This window comes from Scyliorhinus canicula, chromosome 12 (genome assembly GCF_902713615.1).
Source record: "Scyliorhinus canicula chromosome 12, sScyCan1.1, whole genome shotgun sequence".
NCBI classification, from domain to species: Eukaryota; Metazoa; Chordata; class Chondrichthyes; order Carcharhiniformes; family Scyliorhinidae; genus Scyliorhinus; species Scyliorhinus canicula.
The window spans coordinates 2815474-2828028 of NC_052157.1; the positions used below are offsets into that span (position 1 = coordinate 2815474).

At 47.3% G+C, this 12555-nt stretch overlaps 1 protein-coding gene across 6 annotated transcripts in view; it reads right to left on the reverse strand.

The window, feature by feature from the left end:
- megf11 (multiple EGF-like-domains 11) overlaps positions 1-12555 on the reverse strand; it is a 514753-nt gene that overhangs the window by 11315 nt on the left and 490883 nt on the right. The gene's annotated exons all lie outside the window — the stretch shown is intronic.

Sequence of the window (12555 nt, forward strand, 5' to 3'; positions counted from 1 at the left end):
CCACCATTCACCTTAAATTTATGTCCCCTTGTAATGGTTTGTTCCACCCGTGGAAAATGTGATGTGCTTTAACTTTTTTTGATACACGTTTGTCATAAAATACATTAAAAAAAAATACATTGGCAGACCCAGGTGGCAGATATGTAATCTTCGGTTGGTCGTTACCGGACATGGAATGGTTTTGGTTAATGTGTATGCACCGAACTGGAGGTCACGGCCTTCATTAACAAGGCGCTGGCTTCTATCCCAGATCTCGATTTGCATCAGATAATTATGGGAGGGGACTTTAATTGTGTTTTGGATCCTAGGTTGGGGTAGCATAGTGGTTAGCACAATTGCTTCACAGCGTCCATGGTCCCAGGTTAGATTCCCGGCTTGGGTCACTGTGCGGAGTCTGCACGTTCTCCCCGTGTCTGCGTGGGTTTCCTCCGGGTGCTCCGGTTTCCTCCCACAGTCCAAAGGTGTGCAGGTTAGGTGGATTGGCCATGCTAAATTGCCCTTAGTGTCCAAAATTGCCCTTAGTGTTGGGTGGGGTTACTGGGTTATGGGGATAGAGTGGAGGTGTGGGCTTGGGTAGAGTGCTCTTTCCAAGAGCCGGTGCAGACTCGATGGGCCGAATGGCCTCCGTCTGCACTGTAAACTCTACGTCTATGTCTATGGATAGGTCGAGCCCCAAATTTCTGAGTACATCAGGGGTAGCAAAGGAGTTGTTGCTCTTCATGGAACAGACCAATGGGGGGACAGACCTGTGGAGATTGAAGTTTCTGAGGCTGTTTGCATTTATTCCCCATATCCACGGGGTTTACTCCTGAATGGGGTTTGGGTAGGTCGCTTCTCCCTGGGGTGGGGGGGGGGGGGGGCTACTTGCCAATCTTATTTTGGATCATGCTCCACATTTTGTAGGCCTCATGTTGGAGATGGGCCACTCTCAGCGACCCACGTGGAGAGCGGACGCAGCATTGCTCACGGAGAAGGGATTCTGGGTATCCCGTGCTATTGGGGAGTACATTGGTTCATCAGGAACGAGGCGGTCTCACCTGGGAAGCCCCGAAGGCGGTTGTTGGGAGGGGGGGGGGGGGGGGGGGGGGGGGGGTAGATAATCTCTTATAAAGTGATAAATCTGGGAAGGTGGAGAGGCAGGCACTGGTGGACACCAATCTCGAGATGGACCGCTCGATCGCCCCGACACCAGAGTTATTGACGGACAGGAAGAAATTGCAAATGGATTTAGAGATATTGTCAACGGGTAAGGCCGTGAGCCAACTGCGACGTTCAAGAGGACTTTTTATGAGTATGGGGAGAAGGCCAGTCGCCTGCTCGCTCACCAGCTGAGGCGGCAGGCAGCCTACTGGGTTAGGGACACGGGTGGTGGGCTGGTTTCTGCCCCAGGGGAGGTTAATGAGCTGTTTGAGGCCTTCTACCCTGGGTTGTACGAGTCAGAGGCTCTGGAGGAGAGTTCAGCAACGAGGTAATTTTGGGGTGGGTTGACCTTCCCGGAGGTGGTGCAGGAGAGAAACTGATGGAGACGCCGATCGGGCCGGAGTCGGGTAAGTAATTAGGCAAAGCACCGAGTCCGGATGGGTTCCCCATTGAGTTTTATAAACAGTTTCCTGGTCAGTTGGGCCCACTTCTGCTGGATATCTTTAATGATTCCGTGTCCCGGGAGTTGTTCCTGGCCATGCTGGCACAGACATCGATTTCCTTGATACAGAAGAAGCACAAGGATCCCATGGAACATGGGCCATATTGGCTTATTTTGTTGTTGAACGCTGTTAATAATAATCGCTTATTGTCACAAGTAGGCTTCACTGAAGTTACTGTGAAAAGTCCCTAGTCGCCACATATTTGGCACCTTTTCGGGGAGGCTGGTACAGGAATTGAACCCGCGCTGCTGGCCTTGTTCTGCATTACAAGCCAGCTGTTTAGCCCATTGTGCTAAACCAACTACGTTGTTGGTTAAAGTGTTGGCAGTGGGTTGGAACCCTGCCTACTAGGGGTGATCTCGGAGGAGCAGACTGGATTTGTTACGGGCTGAGAGTTGTGGGCTAATGTTAGGAGATTGTTGAATGTTGTGTTGTCGCCCTCCTGAGGGACTGAGCCAGAGGTGATTATTTCGATGGGCGCGGAGACGGTGTTCGATAGGGTTGAGTGGGGGAGGCAGTTTAGGCAGCATTTTATGCTGGGCTCCACATCAATGTTGGCCTCTATCTGCAGGAACCATTTGTTTGTGCCGTCTGTCTTGGATTCATCATTCTTGGCATGGGAGAGGGAGGGGTTGGAGAGGTTTGGGGACATGCCTATTGAAGGTAGGTTTGTGGGTATGGACGAGTTGTTGGTGAAGCTCCAGCTCCCGACAGCGAATGTATTGAGGTACTTTCAGGGTCACGACTTTTATTTTAATTTCCTCTGGCACTGTTGCCCTCGCTCTCGAATAGGGTTCTATCCTTGCCTGAGTTGGGCGAGGGAAGGAACCTGGATATCTATTGGCGGATCGAAGCAGGCTTCACTGGAGGAAGTAAAAAGAAAGTGGGAGGGTAAATTGGGTCCAGTTTTTGATGGGAGTGTGTGGGGTGAGGCTCTTCACAGGGCCGACTCCACCTCCTCTTGTACAAGTCTCAGCTTGACCCAATTCAACGAGCCGCACAGGGTGCACCTGGCCAGGGCGTGGATGAGTGGTTTATTCCTGGGGGTGGAGGATAGGTGTGAACCCTGTTCTAGGGGGCCCAGAACATATGCACATGTGTTGGTCTTTTATCATAATAATTGCTTATTGTCACGAGTAGGCTTCAATGTAGTTACTGTGAAAAGCCCCTAGTCGCCACATTCCGGCGCCTGTTCAGGGAGGCCAGTACGGGAATTGAACCCACGCTGCTGGCATTATTCTGCAGTACAAGCCAGCTGTTTAGCTCACTGTGCTAAACCAGCCCATGGGTCTCCTTTTTCAACACCATGTCAGTGATTTTGGGTACCCGTTGGTGGCCAGTTCAAGTGTATCGGACTTGTCGGTGCTGCAGATGGGGCTGAAGACGGACCTCCCCGTCCTCGGCCTCACCTTGTGAATAACCCGGAGGAGAATTCTGCTTGGGTGGAGGCACCCATGAATTGTAGACACCCCCACCCCCCTCCCAAACTCCTCCCCTCCACTTCCTCTTGTAAACACCTCCCCCCAACCTCGGTTCTTTCCGCCAACTTTTCACCCCAGCTAGACTCACCGAAGCCTGTTCTACCGGTTCCCATGGCCGCAGCCCCTCCCCCCATCTCACTCCCATTCACTGGCCGGCTTAAACCGGCCAGCGTGGAGGCCCCCGCCCGGGTCTCCTTCCTCCTTGCCCGGTCCCGGGAAAACCAAGAGATCCCCTTCAGCACACAACCCCCGCATACACACCCAGGCCCCAAAGAACCATCATTGCAAATGAAAGTCCCAACTCTTCCCTTGTCCAAATATACAGCGTTGTCTCATTTAGTACATACACCAACACATAGTGAAAAAGAAAGTGACATGAGGCTAGATCGGTACACGATCTGCTCTCAGTCCCATTTCTCAATTCTGCCACAGTCCTTCTGCCTTCACAAACTCCTCCGCCGCTTCCGCTGTCCCAAAATAAAAGTCCTTGGATTTGTAGGTAACCCTCAACTTAGCCGGATATACTATGCCGCACTGCACCTTGCTGATGTACAGTGCCTTCTTCACCCGGCTGAAGGCAGCCCGCCTCCTCGCCAGCTCCATTGTAAAGCCCTGGTGTATGCGTATACCGGCTCCAGCCCACTGCACCACCTGCTTCCGCTTTGCCCAGCACAAGACCTTCTCCTTCATACTGTACCTATGGAAACACCACGGGCCTTCCACCCCTTCAGGCAGACCCACGATCCTAAGATTCTGCCGCCTGGATCAGTTTTCCATTTTGGCTCGCAGACCCTTGTTGGTCTCTGTCACCTTCTGCAACTCCTTCCCCATCGAGGTGAGTTGATCACTGTGCTGCGATAATACCTCTTTCACTTCCTTCAGTATCTCCCCTTGCTCCCGCACCTCCGCCGCTGTGCTTGATACCGCCACCCTCACTGGGGCAATCGGCTCCTCCACCAGCACTTTCAATACCGCCCCCATCTCCTTCTTCATCGCTTCCATGTGCTTTCTGAACTGTTTTTCAAGTTCCACAACCATCACTTTGCTAATTTCTTCTGCTGTGAGCGATGGGGCCTCCCCTGGTGCTCCAGCCTCCGCTTTCCTTACAGTTCCTGCGCTGACTTTTCCACTCACCAGCGGACTTTCATTAACCCCCTTTTTCACGGCCGTTTTTTTCCCCAAGCTCGGACATTTCTCCTCCCTGTGCCTTCTCGCAGCTTTTTCAGCCTCCGTTGCCCCTGGGACCGGACGTTAAAACCCATGAAAATTCTATTCTCGAGGGGGAGCCCTCCTGTGTGTGGCAGCCTCCCCCCCCCCCCCCCCCCCCCCATCACTGGAAGCCCCTCTGGCTGGGTGATTTAATGAAATGGTTGCATCTCAAGAAGGTCAAGTACACCAGGGGTCAGTGGAAGGGTTGTACTCAAGACGGTGGCCTTTCTTCTCCCTTTTCAAGGAGGGTCACTATCGGCTGTTGGGGAAGGTTTGGTGTTTATTAAGTTTTGTTTGTTTCTGTGGGTTGGGGCCGGGGGAATGGGTTTGGGTTGGTTTATGTTGTGATAGTGCTTGCTGTATGTTACTGCCTTGTTCCACTTTGTTACAATGAAAACCCTCTTTGAATAAAAATATTTTAAAAATTAGTAACTTGAGGAAGCCAGCGGTAAGAGATCCCAGGTTTATTTAACTATTTACAATATTCTGCTCAGTGCTGTACCTCACTCCCAGTACAGTACAGTACTTACTGGGAGAGCTAACCACCCCAGGCCCTGCTTTTATGTTCGTTCGTAACAAGTGACAGCTCAGTGGCCTCCGCCCCCTATCTGGGAAGCTCAAACTTCACCTGTCCTACGGGCAGATTAACAATAACTCCCCGTGGTCCTCATGCCAGTCATAACAGGTGTGATTTGGACAGGCTGAGTGATTGGGCACATGCATGGCTGATGCAGTATAATGTGGATAAATGTGAGGTTATCCACTTCGGTGGCAAAAATAAGAAGGCAGATTATTGTTTGAATGGGTGTAAATTGAGAGATGGATACTCAGCGAGACTTTGGTGTCCTCGTGCGTCAGTCGCTGAAAGTAAGCGCACAGGTACAGCAGGCAGTAAAGAAGGCAAATGGTATGTTGGCCTTCATGACGAGAGGATTTGAGTACAGGAATAGTTTTACTGCAATTGTATAGGGCATTGGTGAGGCCACACCTGGAGTATTCTCTGCAGTTTTGGTGTCCTTATCTGAGGAAGGATGTTCTTGCTATGGAGGGAGCGCAGCGAAGGTTTACCAGGCTGAATCCTGGGATGGTGGGACTGTCATATGAGGAGAGACTAAATCGGTTAGGATTATATTCATTGGAGTTTAGAAGAGTGAGAGGGGATCTCACAGAAACTTACAAAATTCCAGCAGGATTAGACAGGGTAGATTCAGAAAGAATGTTCCCGATGGTGGGGGAGTCCAGAACTAGGGGTCATAGTTTGAGGATAAGGGTTAACCTTTTAGGACTGAGGTGAGGAGAAATGTCTTCACCCAGAGAGAGCGGTGAATCTGTGGAATTCACTCCCACAGAAAGTAGTTGAGGCCAAAATGTTGTGTAATTTTAAGAAGGAATTAGATATAGCTCTTGGGGCTAAAGGGATCGAGGGATATGGGGGGAAGGTGGGATCAGGATATTGAACTTGATAATCAGCCATGATCACAATGAATGGCAGAGCAGGCTCGAAGGGCCGAATGGCCTCCTCCTGCTTCTATTTTCTCTGTATGTATCTCTGTATGTATCTCTGTATGTATCTATGTATGTATCTCTGTGTGTATCTCTGTATGTATCTCTGTGTGTATCTCTGTATGTATCTCTGTATGTATCTCTGTATGTATCTCTGTATGTATCTATGTATGTATCTATGTATGTATCTATGTATGTATCTCTGTAAGTATCTCTGTATGTATCTATGTATGTATCTATGTATGTATCTCTGTAAGTATCTCTGTATGTATCTATGTATGTATCTCTGTATGTATCTCTGTATGTATCTCTGTATGTATCTCTGTATGCTAGGAGATATGGAAAACCTGTCAGACAGGTACAGCGATAATCATGGGGGCTTTTAATCTACTGGACTGGAAAAATCAGGCGGGTAAAGATAGTTCATAGAATGTTTTGGGGATAGTTTCTTAGAACATCACATTCTCGAGCCACCCAAGAGCAGGCTGTACTAGACCTGCTATGGTGCAGTGAGATAGGGTTAATTGATTACCTCATGGTGCAGGTACCTCTAGGTAGCAGCAATCATATTATGATTGAATTTTATATTCCATTTGAGGGAGAGAGGAGCGTGCCCAAGGCTAGTATTTTAAACTTAAATAATGGTAACTATGAGGGTATGAAAGCAGGGCTGGATAAAATGAATTGACAAATGTGCTTAAGAGACTGATGTTCAGAGGCAGACAGTTAAAAGGATATTTCAGAATACACCAAATAGACACATTTCTAAGGGGAGGGCAGGTCATCTGTGGATAACTGAAAATGTTGAAGACTGTTTTAAACTTAAAGAAAAAAAGGAGAGTGTGAGAGGGAGAGAGAGAGAGAGAGAGTGTGTGTGAGGGGGGGGGGGAGATAGATGAAATGAAATGAAATGAAAACCGCTTATTGTCATGAGTAGGCTTCAATTAAGTTACTGTGAAAAGCCCCTAGTCGCCACATTCCGGCACCTGTCCGGGGAGGCTGGTACGGGAATCGAACCACGGTGGCCTGCTTGGTCTGCTTTAAAAGCCAGCGATTTAGCCTGGTGAGCTAAACCAGCCCCTAGATAGAGGGGAGAGAGAGATAGAGGAGAGAGTGTGATCCAAATTGAGGGAGTCCTCAAGATATATATGTAAATGGGAGGAGTGAGAGAAAGTGAGACGGAGGGAGAAAGAAAGATAGAGAGTGTGATGGCAGATAGAGGGCATGTGAGGGGGGAGAGAGAATATGTTTGTGACGAGAGAGGGAGTGTGTGTGAGGGGGCGAGAGAAAGTATGGGGAAAGGGGGAGTGTGTGAGGGGGAGAGTGAGTGAGTAAGTCTGGCTCACTCAGTCTTGGGGTCCTCGCTCACCCTCACCCCCACACAGCAACAGGAATTCACACAGTGGGTGAGTGAGTTAGTGAGCTCCCGGGAACACTCTCACCCTATCATACTCTAATTTTTATTTTTTTTAAAATTTAGATTAGCCAATTATTTTTTCCAATTAAGGGGCAATTTAGCGCGGCCAATCCACCTACTCTACACATTTTTGGATTGTGGGGGCGAAACCCACGCAGACACGGGGAGAATATGCAAACTCCACACGGACAGTGACCCAGAGCCGGGATCGAACCTGGGACCTCAGCGCCGTGAGGCGGTTGTGCTAACCACTAGGCCACCGTGCTGCCCGTCTATCATACTCTAATACTCAGCTTTTTTAAATCAATTCATTACTTTGATATTGTTGCTTTTTGCTCAGTAAACTGTTTCTCTCATGCCTCAGTTTAAAAAAAAAAATCATGTTTAATGTGCCAAACTTTATCTTTCCAGGGCAGCACGGTGGCCTAGTGGTTAGCACAACCGCCTCACGGCGCTGAGGTCCCAGGTTCGATCCCGGCTCTGGGTCACTGTCTGTGTGGAGTTTGCACATTCTCCCCGGGTCACTGTCCGTGTGGAGTTTGCACATTCTCCCCGGGTCACTGTCCGTGTGGAGTTTGCACATTCTCCCCGTGTCTGCGTGGGTTTCGCCCCCACAACCCAAAAATGTGCAGAGTAGGTGGATTGGCCACGCTAAATTGCCCCTTAATTGGAAAAAATAATTGGGTAATCTAAATTTATAAAACAAAAAAAAAACAAAAAAAATATTTTTTTTAAAACTTTATCTTTCCGACATTTGCTCAACGGCCGCTTGAGTGAGTGGAATTTTGATCTAGACCCAGACTGGGAATAGGAGAAGGAATATTCATCCCAAGAACAATCCTCAAGAAATAGCTGGAAGTGAAGAGGCACATTTACATAGGCTTCGTCGACTCGGAAAAAACATTCAATTGTGTTGACCACCAAAAGTTAATAGACATGTCCCTGAAATGTGGCATTCACCAAATGCGAACATCAGGATAGAGGATAGACAACCAGATATGTTTCAATATGTTTTCTGGTGGGAATAATCCAGGTCCCCAAACAGTAGTTCTGCAGTGGGGCACAGAATAAACCAGGAAATATTGGAGGCTTGTAAAAAAGATACGGCAATAATCATGGGTGATTTTAATATACATATAGACTGGATCAATCAAATTGGCAGGGGCAGCCTCGAGGGAGAGATCATTGAATGCATTCGAGATTGTTTCTTGGAGCAATATATTGTGGAACAAACCAGGGGAGCAGGTTGTTCTGGATTTGGTATTATGTAATGAGGAGGGATTAATTAATCACCTCATAGTTAAGGATCCTCTAGTGAAGAGTGATCCTAACATGGTAGAATTTCAAATTCAGTTTGAGGACGAGAAACTGGAGCCCCACACTGGCGTTCTGGAGTTAAATAAAAGTAATTACATCGCCATGAAGATAGATTTGGCCCCAGTGGGCTAGACAGGGAGGCTAAAAGGCAGGATGAGCAGTGACGGTTGTTTAAGGAGATATTCAATTCCTCCCAACTATAATATATTCCAGAAAGGAATAAAAAGGATGAAAGATACTGGGCTGAATTCTCTCGTTGCCAACAGCGAAATCGCGTTCGGCGATAGATCAGAGAATCAAAGCCCCCGACCAATTTGGGGACGGCGCCACTTTCGTGATGCTCTGCCCCCTCCAAGCTTTTGAAAAGATCCCTCATAAGAGGCTAATGGGCAAAATGAAAACACACGGGATCGGGGGTAATGTATTGGCCTGGATCGAGAATTGGTTAACAGACAGGAAACAGAGAGTGGGAATAAATGGGTCTTTTTCCGAGTGGCAGGTAGTGACTAATGGGTACCGCAGGGATCAGAGCCTGGGCCCCAGCTTTTCACAGTAAATTGACCTGGATGATGGAACCAAATGTAACATTTCCCCAACACTATTTTCTTACTCATACTGACTGCCTTCAATTCCGCCCTCTCACTAGATCCTTGGTTCCTCAACCATTCTGGGAGGTTATTTGTTCTCTCTTTTGTGAACAATGAACCAAAGTAGGTGTTCAATTCTCCTATCATTTCTTTCTTCCCCATTATAATTTCCCTGGCTCTGACTGTACAGGACCTACATTTGTCTTTGCTGTTCCTTTTTATCTTCACATACCTACGGTCAGTTTCTACGCTTCCTGCAATTTTACTCTCATTCTGAAACGCTCCCAATCCTCAATCTTGCTTCGTTTACTGGAAATTTTATATGAACCCTCTTTGAATTTAATATTATCCCTAATTTTGTTTCTAAGCCATGGTTGAGCCATGTTTCCTCTTTTACCTTTGAGCCAGACAGGAATGAACAATTGATGTAATTCATGCACACGTTCTTTAAATATGAAGCATTGCCTATCCACCGTGAACACCTTTAGTAATGTTCCCCAATCTATCCTTGCCAATTTGTGCCTCATACACTCATCGCTCCCTTTATTAAGATTCAGGAACCTAGTTTCAGGTTCGCCTACTTCACTCTTCATCTTAATGAAGAATTCTATCACCTTTGACAAGGTCCCTCATGGCAGACTGGTACCGAAGGTGAAGTCACATGGGATCAGATGTAAGCTGACAAGATGGATAAAGAACTGACTAGGTCATAGAAGGCAGAGAGTAGCAATGGAAGGGTGCTTTTCTGATTGGAGGGCTGTGACTAATGGTGTTCCGCAGGGATCAGTCCTGGGACCTTTGCTGTTCGTAGTATATATCAATGATTGGAGGAAAATGTAACTGGTCTGATTAGTAAGTTTGCGGACGACACAAAGGTTGGTGGAATTGCGGATAGCGATGAGGACTGTCAGAGGATACAGCAGGATTTAGATCGTTTGGAGACTTCGGTGGAGAGATAGCAGATGGAGTTTAATCCGGACAAATGTGACGTAATGCATTTTGGAAGGTCTAATGCAGGTAGGGAATATACAGTGAATGGTAGTACCCTCAAGTGTAATGACAGTCAGAGAGATCTAGGTGTACAGATCCACAGGTCACTGAAAGTGGCAACACAGGTGGAGAAGGTAGTCAAGAAGGCATAGGGCATGCTTGCCTTTATTGGCCAGGGCATTGAGTATAAGAATTGGCAAGTCATGTTGCAGCTGTATAGAACCTTAGTTAGTCCACACTTGGAGTATAGTGTTCAGTTCTGGTCACCACACTACCAGAAGGATGTGGAGGCTTTAGAGAGGGTGCAGAAGAGATTTACCAGGATGTTCCCTGGTATGGAGGGCATTAGCTATGAGGAGCGGTTGAATAAACTCGGTTTGTTCTCACTGAAACGAAGGAGGTTGAGGGGCGACCTGATAGAGGGGCAAAGTTATATGGGGCATAGACGGAGTGGATCGTCAGATTCCCACAGTAGAGGGGTCAATTACTTGGGGCCATAGGTTTAAAGTGCGAGAGGCAACGTTTAGAGGAGATGTACGAGGCAAGTTTTTTACACAGAGGGTAGTGGGTGCCTGGAATTCGCTGCCGGAGGAGGTGGTGGAAGCAGGGACGATAGTGACGTTTAAGGGGCATCTTGACAAATACATGAATAGAATGAGAATAGAGGGATATGGACCCCGGAAGTGTAGAAGATTTTAGTTTAGACGGGCAGTATGGAAGGCGCAGGCTTGGAGGGTCGAAGGGCCTGTTCCTGTGCTGTACTTTACTTTGTTCTTTGTTGTTTATATGGTCGCTCTTCCCAAGGGACCCCACACAACAAGATTGTTAATTGATCCTTTCTGATTGCACAGTATCCAGTCTATAATAACCTGTTCTCTGGTCGGTCGCTCAATGTATTAAAAACCCATTGGGTACACACTCCAGGAACTCTTCCTCCATTATAGTTTAGTTTGTCTGATCTATGTGTAAGTTCGAGTCACCCATGATTACAGTCATACCTTTATTGCATTTCTGACAATGCCCAACAACATTTTCTGCCCCTCGGTGTTTTTCATCCCCAGAACTAGTATCAATGTCCCAGGAATCTGAATCCCTCCCTCCTGCACTATTTCTCCAGCCATGTATTCATCGGGTATATCCATATCCTGCTATTTTTATTCTTGCTGGCACCTGGCACAAGAGTCAACATTTCAAAAGCAATTCACTGGTTGTCGGAACTTTGGACATTTTTTTAGAGATGAAAAGGCGCTATATAAATTCAAGCCTTTCTTGTTGGCGTCTGAGCTTGAATCTAGAGATTGATGAGATAAATATCGCGCCTGGGAACTGACTGCTAGAGATTTCTGTGTATGGAATTCGGAGTGAGTTCCTAAGGAACACAATTCTGAGTCAAAACTAACTATAAATTGATGGTTAGCTCCAAAACGTCAATGTAATTCTGACAACACACTAGTGTTCATGGGCTGTCCAGGGGCAGCACGGTAGCATTAGGGGCAGCACGGTAGCATTGTGGATAGCACAATCACTTCACAGCTCCAGGGTCCCAGGTTCGATTCCGGCTTGGGTCACTGTCTGTGTGGAGTCTGCACATCCTCCCCGTGTGTGCATGGGTTTCCTCCGGGTGCTCCGGTTTCCTCCCACAGCCCAAAGATGTGCGGGTTAGGTGGACTGGCCTTGATAAATTGCCATTAGTGTCCAAAATTGCCCTTAGTGTTGGGTGGGGTTACTGGGTTATGGGGGTAGGGTGGAGGTGTTGACCTTGGGTGGGGTGCTCTTTCCAAGAGCCGGTGCAGACTCGATGGGCCGAATGGCCTCCTCCTGCACTGTAAATTCTATATCTATATGTGATCAATGGAAATGTTTGCCAATGCAGTGCTGAGCTGGGTTTGGAAGGGTTATTGAAATAAAACACTAATTGGGATGAACTGAAACAAGCAACTCAAGTCACTGATGTAGTGATTAACATACAGCCATCTGATAACTACTATCTCTGGATAGGTGTAATGAGTATTTTACACTTGTACATGGATAATTGACTGAAGTTTACAGCTAGTGCCTTCCTGCGTTGGTTAGACCCATTCTCTACAGCAATGTGGGTGTGATGTCACTCTCTGTACAAATCATGTTTGAATTATCTGCATTAGAGATGTTAATGACAGTTAATAATGTTAATAATAGCGCTCAAGGGTTGTGTGAGCTGCAACATAGTCGTGGGCCCCAACAACGCTCATGCTGAAAGTTTCCAATCACAAACCATCAATTGCAGAAATCACACACTGCCCCTTTGTGTGGTGTTTATAACGGACATCAGTCCACAGCTTCTCATATATCAGTGTCAGTAACTTTTCTCAAGTAAAAAAAACTATAAGCCATGTAATACATTTGTGGCAGACTTTGTGTGTGAGCAC